Here is a 12214-nt window from a genome sequence, read left to right as displayed (position 1 = left end):
CGTCGCGCGGCGATGAGCTAGCGAAGGGGCGGGGCATCTCGCACGCCACAGCGCCCCCTGCCGCCGCTACGCAGAACGCAGGGCAGACGCGGAGGAGGGTGGGCGGGGAGAAGAGGGGAGAGGGCGCGCCCCAGGGACGCTTATTTCCCCACCTCGCCTCTGCGTACCTGCTTCCGGAAGCGCAGTTTTAGGTTCCAACGCCTGCAATTGGAGGCGGTTGTCAACACATTGATCTAAGTGCTGAGTGGGCTCTGGTGTTCAGGCACGTTCCAGAGCGAAATACACAGAAACTGACCGTGCAATGGCTGGGACCCCGATTCCTAAAGTGCGGAAAAGACTTAATATCTGTCGCCAAAGCAATGGCTTTTAGCAGTGAAATGATTAGTGATCTGCTGTCTTCCTGTACAACCAGTTGCCTTAATTTTGACCAATCTGACTCTTTGGTTTTTTTTTTTTAATTTTTTGTTTATTGCAGTAACATTGGTTTATAACATTGTAAAAATTTCAGGTGTACATCATTGTACTTCTATTTCTGCATAGATTACATCATGTTCACCACCAAAATACTAATTACAACCCATCACCACACACATGTACCGAATTATCCCTTTCACCCTCCTCCCCCCAACCTTCCCCTCTGGTAACCACCAATCCAATCTCTGTCCCTATGTGTTTGTTTATTGTTATTATTATCTACTACTTAATGAAGGAAATCATACGGTATTTGACCTTCTCCCTCTGACTTATTTCACTTTGCATTATACCCTCAATGTCCATCCATGTTGTCACAAATGGCTGGACCCTTTGGTTTTTTAAGCAGTTTGAGAGTTTCTCTGGGTTTTGAAACTAGACTGATTATGTGACCTCTCCCAAGCCAGAATAATTGGGCCATCTTTACTTGCACGTTTAGTTTTTGAATATAAAGAAGTATTTTTGAAGACTCTCACTTTACCAATGGTAAAATTTGGGCTATCAAAAGTGCTTACTTGGGCCGGCCGGTGGCTCAGCGGTTAAGTGCGTGTGCTCTGCTGCGGTGGCCTGGGGTTCACAGGTTCAGATCCCAGGCGCGCACTGACGCACCGCTTGTCAAGCCATGCTATGGCGGCATCCCATATAAAGTAAAGGAAGATGGGGATTGATGTTAGCCCAGGGCCAGTCTTCCTTAGCAAAAAAAGAGGAGGATTGGCATGGGATGTTAGCTCAGGGCTAGTCTTCCTCACAGGAAAAAAGAAAAAAAGAGGTGCTTACAACTACATAAATGAATTTTAATTTGTGTGATTTGGTTTTATGTGGGTTTTTTTTCTTGCCCATTAACTGTAAATACTCCACCTCCAGAGTATGCCTTTTAATTTTATCTATTATCAGAATACCAAGGCTTTCATCCTACTGTTTGCTTGCTTCCAAATCTGCTACTATTAATTTCCAACTGAAGCAAATTGTTTTGGGTATTAACTCGATTTTTGTAAGCCATTATAGTTGTTCTGAATAAAAATTTAATTAATCATCTCTCAAAAAAGAAATAGAATAGATTAAGAAAAAAATAGAAGATGTAAGAGTGTATCATGCATAGTAAATGTGCATCATGTTTTATAAAAAAAAAACCGTTTCAGATATGCAGGTAATGGGTCACAAAGGAAAATGTATTTTTTGCTGTGAGTTGTGGCCAAGAAGTTTGAAAATCATTGTAATAAAGGCTTTCTAAAGACTTTCCAGTTCTGTAATTCTATAATTGTGATAGGAACTCCAAACTATTCCTTCAAAAAAGATGTACTGTGCACCTGTTTTCACCCCTGTGCCCCCAGAGCGCCAGGCACGTGGGGTCATTGGCATTGCCTTAGTGTTGGAATTGTGAAGCAAGGATAACTGGCCTTTTTTGTGCCATGGACATCTTGGGCATCTCACGCAGTCTAAGAATCCTGTCTCACATAATATTTTTAAATGTATAAAAACAAAACATGTAGGATTACAAAGGAAACCAAATATATCAAAATAGTTATCAAAATACTTGTGAAATAGTAATATATGTGCTTCTTTACTAATGCAGCAGGTCTAATAACTTCTATAATTTCAAAGTAGCAATGAGCATAAACAATATTTCAAATTATCTACAACAGCTATAATGTGATAGGAACATATCTGTGATTTGTATTGGTGACAAAGCCACAAGTACTGCTAATACTTCTGGGGTTTATTGCCCACATTCATAATTAAAGAAATATTAAATTCCAGTTAGAGGTTAGGGAAAATAAAGACATAATTATTTTCCATAAAGTTCACTGATTCCCTGAACGACTGTTGCAGAGCAAATCTGGAGAGAATTGCCAGTGCAACTGCATGCCAATTAAATATCTGTAAGTTGTAATCTTGCAGATCAGAAGGGAATGAAGGAATTTAGAATAAAATCAAGTGAAAATCCAAACTACTCGTGAAATAACTCAGGTGTATAGCCTGCCCTGAAATCTCTGCAGATCGTAAGGAGGCCAGGTTTGGGAGGTCCGCCCTGAAAGGCTCAGCCCTACAGGGATGTAGGCATACCCAGAGAGTGGCTCACTGCCTTACCAGCCAGCCGCAGACCCAGAGAAAGGCTGAAGCAGGCAGAGTAATACAAGGCCACAGAGTCCCGGGACTTACCCTCTACATCTCTCCCCTCCGCTCAGAGTTCAGGTCAGAGCATTTCAGAAGGGCAAGGAGCCTTACAGGTCAATCCCACGCCTGTCTCCCTCTACACAACCCCATCATGGAGTCATCCGGCCACTACTTGCATACCTCCAAAGACAGGGAGCTCACTACCTCCTTGGGAGGAAGGGCTGCCTCTGCTCCAGTTCCAGGAAGCCTTAGTTGACTTCCTAGAAAACACATGAATCAGTGGGTGTGGAGTGGGGTGCAATGAAGGTCCTGCTTTCTGCTCAGCACAGGCAGAGGGAGAGGGGACTCCATGGGCCTTGTCTGCCGTGTATGGGGCTCTCAAGGAGCTCCTCAGAACCCCATCTGGCAAAATCTGATGTCACAAACCCCAACCCACCTTTTGTTTTTCTTTTTCTTGGAGTAACATTGATTTATTTTTGTGTGTGTGTGTGAGGAAGATCAGCCTGAGCTAACATCCATGCCAATCCTCCTCTTCTTGCTGAGGAAGATTGGCCCTGAGTGAGCATCTGTGCCCATCTTCCTCCATATGGGACGCTGCCACAGCATGGCCGGACAAGCGGTGCATCGGTGCGCTCTCGGGATCTGAACCCGGGCTGCCAGCAGCAAAGTGCGCGCACTTAACCACTATGCCATGGGGCCGGCCCAAAGTAACATTGATTTATAACATAATACAAGTTTCAGGTGTACATCATTATATTTCGACTTCTGTGTAGACTGAATCATGTTCACCGCCCAAAGACTAATTACCATCCATTACCATACACATGTGCCCAGTCACCCCTTTTGCCCTCCTCCATCCCCCCTTCCCCTCTGGTAACCACCAATCTAATCTCTATATCTATGTGTTTGTTTGTTGTTGTTGTTGTTTTTATCTTCTATTTATGAGTGAGATCATATGGTATTTGACTTTCTCCCTGTGACTTATATCACTTAGCAAAATACCCCCAAGGTCCATCTTGTGGCAAATGGCAAGATTTCATTTTTTATGGCTGAGTAGTATTCCACTGTGTGTGTGTGTGTGTGTGTGTGTGTGTGTGTGTGTAACACATCTTCTTTATCCATTTGTCCTTTGATGGACACTTAGGTTGTTTCCAAGTCTTGGCTATTGTGAATAATGCCACAACAAACATAGGGGTGCACATATCCTAACGCATTCGTGTTTTCATGTTCTTTGGATAAACACCCAGAAGTGGAATAGCTGGCTCGTATGGTAGTTCTATTCTTAATTTTTTGAGGAATCTCCATACTGTTTTCCGTAGTGGCTGCACCACTACCAGCAGTGTATGAAAGTTCCCTTCTCTCCACATCCTCTCCAACACTTATTTCTTGTCTTATTAATTATAGCCATTCTGACAGGTGTCAGGTGATGTCTCATTGTAGTTTAGATTTGCATTTCCCTAATAATAAGTGATGTTGAACATCTTTTCATGTGCCTGTTGCCATATCTGTATATCTTCTTTGGAAAAATGTCTGTTCAGATCTTTTGCCCATTTTTTAATTGAGTTGTTAGTTTTTTTGTTGTTGAGATGTATGAGTTCTTTATATATTTTGGACATTAACCCTTTATTAGATATATGGTTTGCAAATATCTTCTCCCAATTGTTGGGTTGTCTTTTCATTTTGTTGATGGTTTCCTTTGCTGTGCAGAAGGTTTTTAGTTTGATGTAGTCCCATTTGTTTATTTTTTCTATTGTTTCCCTTGCCTGGTCAGACATGGTATTTGAAAATGTGTGGCTAAGACCGATGTTTATGAACATACTGCCTATGTTTTCTTCTGGAAGTTTTATGGTTTCAGGTCGTACATGAAAGTCTTTAATTCATGTTGAGTTAATTTTTGCATATGGTGTAAGATTATGGTCTACTTTCACTCTTTTGCATATGGCTGTCCAGTTTCCCAACACCATTTATTGAAGAGACTTTCCTTTATCCATTGAATGTTCTTCACTCCCTTGTCAAAAATTAGCTCTCCATAGATGTGTGGGTTTATTTCTGGGCTCCTGATTTTCTTCCATTGATCTGTGTGTCTGTTTTTGTGCCAATACCATGCTGTTTTGATTACCATAGCTTCATAGTATATTTTGAAATCAGGGAGTGTGATGCCTCCTGCTTTGTTCTTTGTTCTCAGGATTCCTTTGGCTATTCGGGATCTTTTATTGTTCCACATAAATTTTAGGATTATTTGTCCTATTTATGTGAAAAATGTCATTAGAACTTTGATAGGGATTGCATTGAATCTGTAGATTGCTTTAAGAAGTATGAACATTTTAACTATGTTAATTCTTCCAATCCAGGAGCATGGAGTATCTTTCCATTTCTTTGTGTCTTCTTCAATTTCTTTCAACAATGTTTTATAGTTTTCAGTGTACAGGTCTTTCACCTCTTTGATTAAATTTATTCCTAGGTATTTTATTCTTTTTGTTGAAGTTTTAAATGGGATTATATTCTTAATTTCTCTTTCTGCGACTTCATTGTTAGTGTATAGAAATGCAACTGATTTTTGCATATTGATTTTGTATCCTGCAACTGTACTGTATTCGTTTATAATTTCTAAAATTTTTTTGGTGGATTCTTTAGGGTTTTCTGTATATAAAATCATGTCGTCTGCAAAGAGTGACAGTTTCACTTCTTCCTTTCCAAATCGGATACCTTCTATTTCTTTTTCTTGCCTGATTGCTCTGGCTAGGACTTCCAATACTATGTTAAATAACAGTGGCAAAAATGGGCATCCTTGTCTGGTTTCTGTTCTTGGCTGGATAGCTTTCAGTTTTTCTCCTTTGAGTATGATATTAGCTGTGGGTTTGTCATATATGGCCTTTATTATGTTGAGATATTTTGCTTCTATACTCATTTTATTCAGAGTTTTTTTTATCCTAAAAGGATGCTGTATCTTGTCAAATGTTTTCTCTGCATCTATTGAGATGATCATGTCATTTTTATTCTTCATTTTGTTAATGTGGTATATCACGTTGATTGATTTGTGGATGTTGAACCATCCCTGAATCCCTGGAATAAATCCCACTTGATCATGGTGTCTGATCTTTTTAATGTATTATCATATTTGATTTGCTAGTATTTTGTTGAGGATTTGAGTGTGTGTGTGTGTGTGTGTGTGTGTGTGTGTGAGGAAGATTGTCCCTGAGCTAACTTCTGTGCCAATCTTCCTCTATTTTGTATGTGGGATGCTGCCACAGCATGGCTTGATGATCAGTGTGTAGGTCCACATCCAGGATCCGAACCCCAGGCTGCTGAAGTGGAGCACATGAACTTAACCACTATGCCACTGGGCCTGCCTCTGTTGAGGATTTTTGCATTGATGTTCATCAGTGATATTGGCCTGTAATTTTCTTTTTTTTGTGTTCTTCTTGTCTGGTTTTGTATCAGGGTAATTTTGGCCTCATAGAATGAATTAGAAATCTTCCCCTCCTCTTCAATTTTTTGGAACAGTTTGAAAAGGATAGGTATTAAGTCTTCTTTGAATGTTTGGTAGAGTTCACCAGGGAAGCCATCTGGTCCTGGACTTTTATTTTTGGGGAGGTTTTTGATTACTGTTTCAATCTCCTTACTGGTGATTTGTGTATTCAAATTCTCTATTTCTTCTTGATTCAGTTTTGGAAGTTTGTATAATTCTAAGAATTTATCCATTTCTTCTAGATTATCCAATTTGTTGGCATATAGCTTTTCATAGTATTCTCTTATAATCTTTTGTATTTCTGATGTGTCTGTTGTAATTTCTCCTCTTTCGTTTCTTTTTTTGTGTGTGTGAGGAAGATCAGCCCTGAGCTAACATCCATGCCAATCCTCCTCTTTTTGCTGAGGAAGGCTGGCTCTGGGCTAACATCTATTGCCAATCCTCCTCCTTTTTTCCCCCAAAGCCCCAGTAGATAGTTGTATGTCATAGTTGCACATCCTTCTAGTTGCTGTATGTGGGACGTGGCCTCAGCATAGCCGGAGAAGCAGTGCATTGGTGCGCGCCCGGCATCCGAACCTGGGCCACCAGTAGCGGAGCACGCACACTTAACCGCTAAGCCACGGGGCCGGCCCCACCTCTTGCATTTCTGATTTTATTTATTTGAGCCTTCTCTCTTTTTTTTTCTTGGTGAGTCTGGCTAAAGGTTTGTTGATTCTGTTTATCTTTTCAAAGAACCAGCTCTGGGTTTCCTTGATTGTTTTCTATTGTTTTTTTAGTCTCTATTTCATTTATTTCTTCTCTAGTTTTTATTATCTCCTTCCTTCTACTGATTTTGGGCTTTGTTTGTTCTTTTCTCCAGTTCCTTTAGCTGCACTGTTATATTGCTTATTTGAGATTTTTCTTGTTTGTTGAGGTAAGCCGGTATTGCTATAAACTTCCCTCTTAGCACCTCTTTTGCTGTATCTCATAAATTTTGGCATGTCATATTTTCATTTTCATTTGTCTCCAGGTATTTTTTGATTTCTCCTTTGATTTCTTCATTAGCCCAATGGTTGTTCAGTAGCATTTTTTTTAATCTCCACATATTTCTGGCTTTTCCAATTTTCTTTCTGTAGTTGATTTCTAGTTTCATACCGTTGTTGTCAGAAAAGATGCTTGGTATTATTTCAATCTTCTTAAATTTACTGAGACTTGTTTTGTGGCCTAATATGTGATCTATCCTGGAGAATGTTCCATGTGCATTCAAAAGGAATGTGTATTCTGCAGTTTTTGGATGGAATGTTCTGTATTTATCTATTAAGTCCATCTGGTCTAGTGTGTCATTTAAAGCCAATGTTTCCTTATTGATCTTCTGGTTGGATGATCTATCCATTGGTGTAAGTGGAGTGTTAAAGTCCCCTACTATTACTGTGTTGCTGTCTATTTCTCCTTTTATGTCTATTAATAATTGCTTTATATATTTAGGTGCTCCTATGTTTGGTGCATAGATGTTTACAAGTGTGATATCCTCTTGTTGGATTATTCCCTTTATCATTACATATTGCCCTTCTTCGTCTCTTGTTACAGTTTTTTGTGTGTGTGAGGAAGGTTAGTCCTGAGCTAACATCTGTTGCCAATCCTCCTCTTCTTGCTGAGGGAGATTGGCCCTGGGCTAACATCCATGCCCATCTTCCTCTACTTTATGTGGGACGCTGCCACAGCATGGCTTGACAAGTGGTGCATCTGTCCGTGCCCGGGGTCCAAACCTGTGAACCCCGAGCCGCTGAAGCGGAGCATGTGAACTTAACTGCTACACCACCAGGCTGGCCCCCAGTTTTTGTTTTAAAGTCTATTTTGTCTGATATAAGTATTACTACTGCAGCTTTCTTTTTGTTACCATTTGCATGGAGTATCTTTTTCCATCCCTTCACTTTCAATTTGTGAGTGTCTTTAGGTCTGAATTGTGTCTCTTGTATGCAACATATATATGGGTCTTGTTTCTTTGTCCAATCAGCCACCCTATGTCTTTTGATTGGAGCATTTAGTCCATTGACATTTAAAGTAGCTATTGATAAGTATGTACTTATTGCCACTTTGTTACTATTTTTTGGGTGTTTTAGTAGTTCTTCTGTTCCTTTCTTCTTCTCTTGCTCTCTTCCTTTGTAGTTTGATGGCTTTCTTTAGTATTATGTTGGGTTCCTTTCTATTAATTTTTTGTGTATTTATTATAGGTTTCTGGTTTGTGATTACCAAGAGGTTCATACATAATAACCTACATGTATAGCAACCTATATTAAGTTGATGGTCTCTTAAGTTTGACCTCATGCTAAAAGGTCTACTCTTTTTTTTTTTTATAATTTTATTTATTTATTTTATTTTTCCCCCAAAGCCCCAGTAGATAGTTGTACGTCATAGCTGCACATCCTTCTAGTTGCTGTATGTGGGACGCGGCCTCAGCATGGCCGGAGAAGCGGTGATTTGGTGCGCGCCCAGGATCTGAACCCGGGCCACCAGCAGTGGAGCATGCACACTTAACCGCTAAGCCACAGGGCCGGCCCAAAAGCTCCACTCTTTTATTCCCCTCCTGCCACATTTTATGTTTTTGTGCATATGTGTCCATTACCCTCTTATCATGGAAATAGATGATTTTAGTACTTTTGTCTTTTGACCTTCATATTAGCTTCATAGCTAGTTGATCTGCTATCTTTACTGTATATTTGCCTCTACTAGTGATCTTATTGTTTTGTTTTGTTTTTTGATAATTTTCTTATTCCTACTTGTGGCCTTTTCTTTTCCACTTAAATAAGTCCCTTTAGCATTTCTTATAAGCCTGGTTTCTTGGTGATAAACTCCTTTAGTTTTTGCTTGTCTGGAAAACTCTTTATCTCTCCTTCCATTCTGAATGATAACCTCGCTGGGTAAAGTATTCTTGGCAGTAGGTTTTTTCTTTTCAGTATTTTAAATAGATCGTGCCACTCACTTCTAGCCTGTAAGGTTTCTGCTGAGAAGTCAACTGATAGACTTATGGGGTTACCTTTGGATGTAAGTTGTTGCCTTTCTCTTGCAGCTTTTAGGATTCTCTCTTTATCTTTCATTCTTTTTTTTGTTTTGTTTTGTTTTGTTTTTTGAATTATTTCTTTTTTTTTTTTAATTTTATTTATTTATTTATTTTCTTCCCCCAAAGCCCCAGTAGATAGTTGTATGTCATGGTTGCACATCCTCCTAGTTGCTGTATGTGGGACACGGCCTCAGCATGGCCGGAGAAGCGGTGCGTCAGTGCGCGCCCAGGATCCGAACCCGGGCCGCCAGCAGCGGAGCTCGCGCACTTAACCGCTAAGCCACAGGGCTGGCCCTATCTTTCATTCTTAACATTTTAATTACAATGTGTCTTGGTGTGGGCCTCTTTGGGTTCATCTTGTTTGGTGCTCTCTGTGCTTCTTGTACCTGGACGTTCGTTTCCTTCCTTAGGTTAGGAAAGTTTTCAGCTATTATTTCTTCAAATAGATTCTCTGCTCCTTTGTCTCTCTCTTCTCCTTCTGGGACACCTATAATACAGATATTAGCGTGCTTGGTGTTGTCCCAGAGGTCCCTTAGACTGTTCTCATTCTTTTTAATTCTTTTCTCTTTTTTCTGTTCAGCTTGAGTGATTTCCTCTAGTCTTGCATCCAGCTTGCTGATCTGTTCTTCTGTATCATCTACTCTGCTATTGATTCCCTCTAGTGAATTTTTCATTTCCCACTATTGTATTCTTCAGTTCTGATTGGTTCTTTCTTGTATTTTCCAATTCTTTGTTGAAGTTCTCACTGTATTCATCCATTCTTCTCCCAAAATCAGTGAGCATCCTTATGACTATTAGTCTGCTAGACTATTAGTAGACTATTAGTCTACTTTGTTAGGTAGATTGTTTATTTCTGTTTCATTTACTTCTTTTTCTGGAGTTTTGTCCTGTTCCCTTACCTGGAATGTATTCCTTTGCCTCCTCATTTTGCCATCTTCTCTGTGCTTATATCTATGTATTAGGTAGATCAGCTATGTCTCCCGATCTTAGAGAAGTGGGCTATGTAAGAGATGCCTTATGAGACCCAGCAGTGTGCTTCCCTCTTGTCACCAGTTCCAAGTGTTCCAGGAGTGTCCCTTGTGTGCGTTACATGTGTCGTTCTGTTGTGGCAGAGTTGCTCTTGCTGCAGGTGCACAGACAGGCTAGGCTGTCCCCCTGGCCAGCTGGTTGTAATCCTCAGCTGCATGTGGCTGCTACGGTCCCTTAAGTCACTTTATCAAGCAGGGGGAGTGGGGGTGAGCCCCAGCACAGTTGGCTGCAAGGTCTAATAGCACATTTCTACTGCAGTTTTTCTGCTAAGCATGTAGGCGCACAGCGTGGCTGGTTGCTAGGCTCAGGGGCTTACAATTGCTGTAGGCCTCTGGCCTGTAAGGCTGTTGTCAGCTCTTTCAGGAGTGCAGCTAGGTGGGGCAGGCCCCAGGCATGTCAGCACACAATTGTTTCAGGCATTGGAAGGTGGCGAAGATCCCCTATATGGCTCTTTGAGAAGAACAAGTCTGCTGCAGCTGACAAGCCTCACTGCCCGCAGGCCCACACACCCTGTCAATACAGTCCTGCTCCATGCACATGTCCCGCCCACTGAAGCAGACCCAGTCGCCTAGCTGCAAAGGCCCCACACACTCCGCAAACACAGGCCCGCCCCTTGTGCATGCACTGCCCCCACATAGGTCGACCCACTCACCCCGTGGCAGAGGTCCCACACACCCCACCTATGTGGGCCCACAAGTTGCCCGAGGGCTTGCTGTCGCCCACCCCACCTTTCTGATGTTCATCCCAGGCTCCCTCCTTGGCCCCCATAGCTGACACCCCCCTCCTTCTTCCTGTTGTCCCTTTGCCCTCCCCTCCTGCAGTCTGCAGTATCTCACATGCTGCCCCTCTCCTATGTCTGCCACCCCTCGCTCTGCCCCCCAAGACTCTCCCACTCTTGGATCAACTTGCACCTCCTTCTCTCCTCCTTGCCCCCACAGACAGGCCCCCAGGCCCTTCTTGTTTGCAGGTTGGGCACATAGGGGTTAAACAACTCGGGCTCTAGGGCCAGGACGCCAGTTACACTGGCTAGTTCAATCTTGGCTGCTCTAGGTAAATTATGTAACCTCTGGCCTCTGGCCTGTAACCTCACTGGCCTCATTTCCTTATCTCTAAAATGGGGGTAATCGTAGTACCTTCCTTTTAGAGCTGATACAAGGATTAAAAGAGTTAACATATGTAAAGTACTCAGAATAGGGTCTGGCACATAGTAAATACTCAATAAAGAGTAAATTTATTACGTATACAATTGTTTTTCTGGGAAGTCATAAACATACATCCCACTCTTAGGAAGGCCCTGAAAGCCCTGAGGTCTCCTTCCTTCACTGGCTCCCTGGACAACTAACGGTATTTGCATCTCTGAAGCTAGTAGCCAGGGCAACTCCCAGACATCACCCAGATATGATCTACTCTGGACATTTCCTCACAAGGAAACTTCTAGAAAGTTACAGGACAACACCACCCCCAGCAGTGACCATGTATATATATATTGCTAAAAGTTTTTTACCATGCACTCTCATATGTGTATATTATTAATATATCATGTGCATACACTATCCTGCTAATATATTTATATCTATTATAAAACAAACACAAAAATAGAATTCAAAAGGATGAGATAAAAATAAATATAATCAGGTCTAATATTTTCTTCCTATGCCCCAGTGGATGGCCTTGCTCACCACCTGGGGTACAGAAACCCCACTTTGAAGACCCTAGTATCTCCAAATTTTTGTTTTTGTTTTAAACATTTGGAGAGCTATGTGTTGATGCAAATAACCAATAACCATTCTATAGATAAGAGAGGTAAGGTGAGTTTTACTGGAGCTAGGGTGAGGACTGTAATCTGGGAAAGAGTTCCCACAAAGGAAGAAAGCGTTCCAGAGAAGTATGGTTTTCAGTATAGTCTTATACCTTTTTAGAACAAAGAACATACATTAAACATGCACAGGATACATATTCATCAAAGTTTCAAAAAGGTATTCAGTTGCAAATTAGCAAGTCAGCATGATCCTGATGTCTGGGAAAGGGGGCTGACTGATAGGGCCTAGGAGGGGAAGTATGCATTCTTATCTTGAGAGTGATTCTTTTACTCT

Source organism: Diceros bicornis, chromosome 5 (genome assembly GCF_020826845.1).
Source record: "Diceros bicornis minor isolate mBicDic1 chromosome 5, mDicBic1.mat.cur, whole genome shotgun sequence".
In the NCBI taxonomy this organism is placed as follows: Eukaryota; Metazoa; Chordata; class Mammalia; order Perissodactyla; family Rhinocerotidae; genus Diceros; species Diceros bicornis.
The sequence above is the reverse complement of the archived record's forward strand: the minus strand, read 5'-3'. Positions refer to the sequence as shown.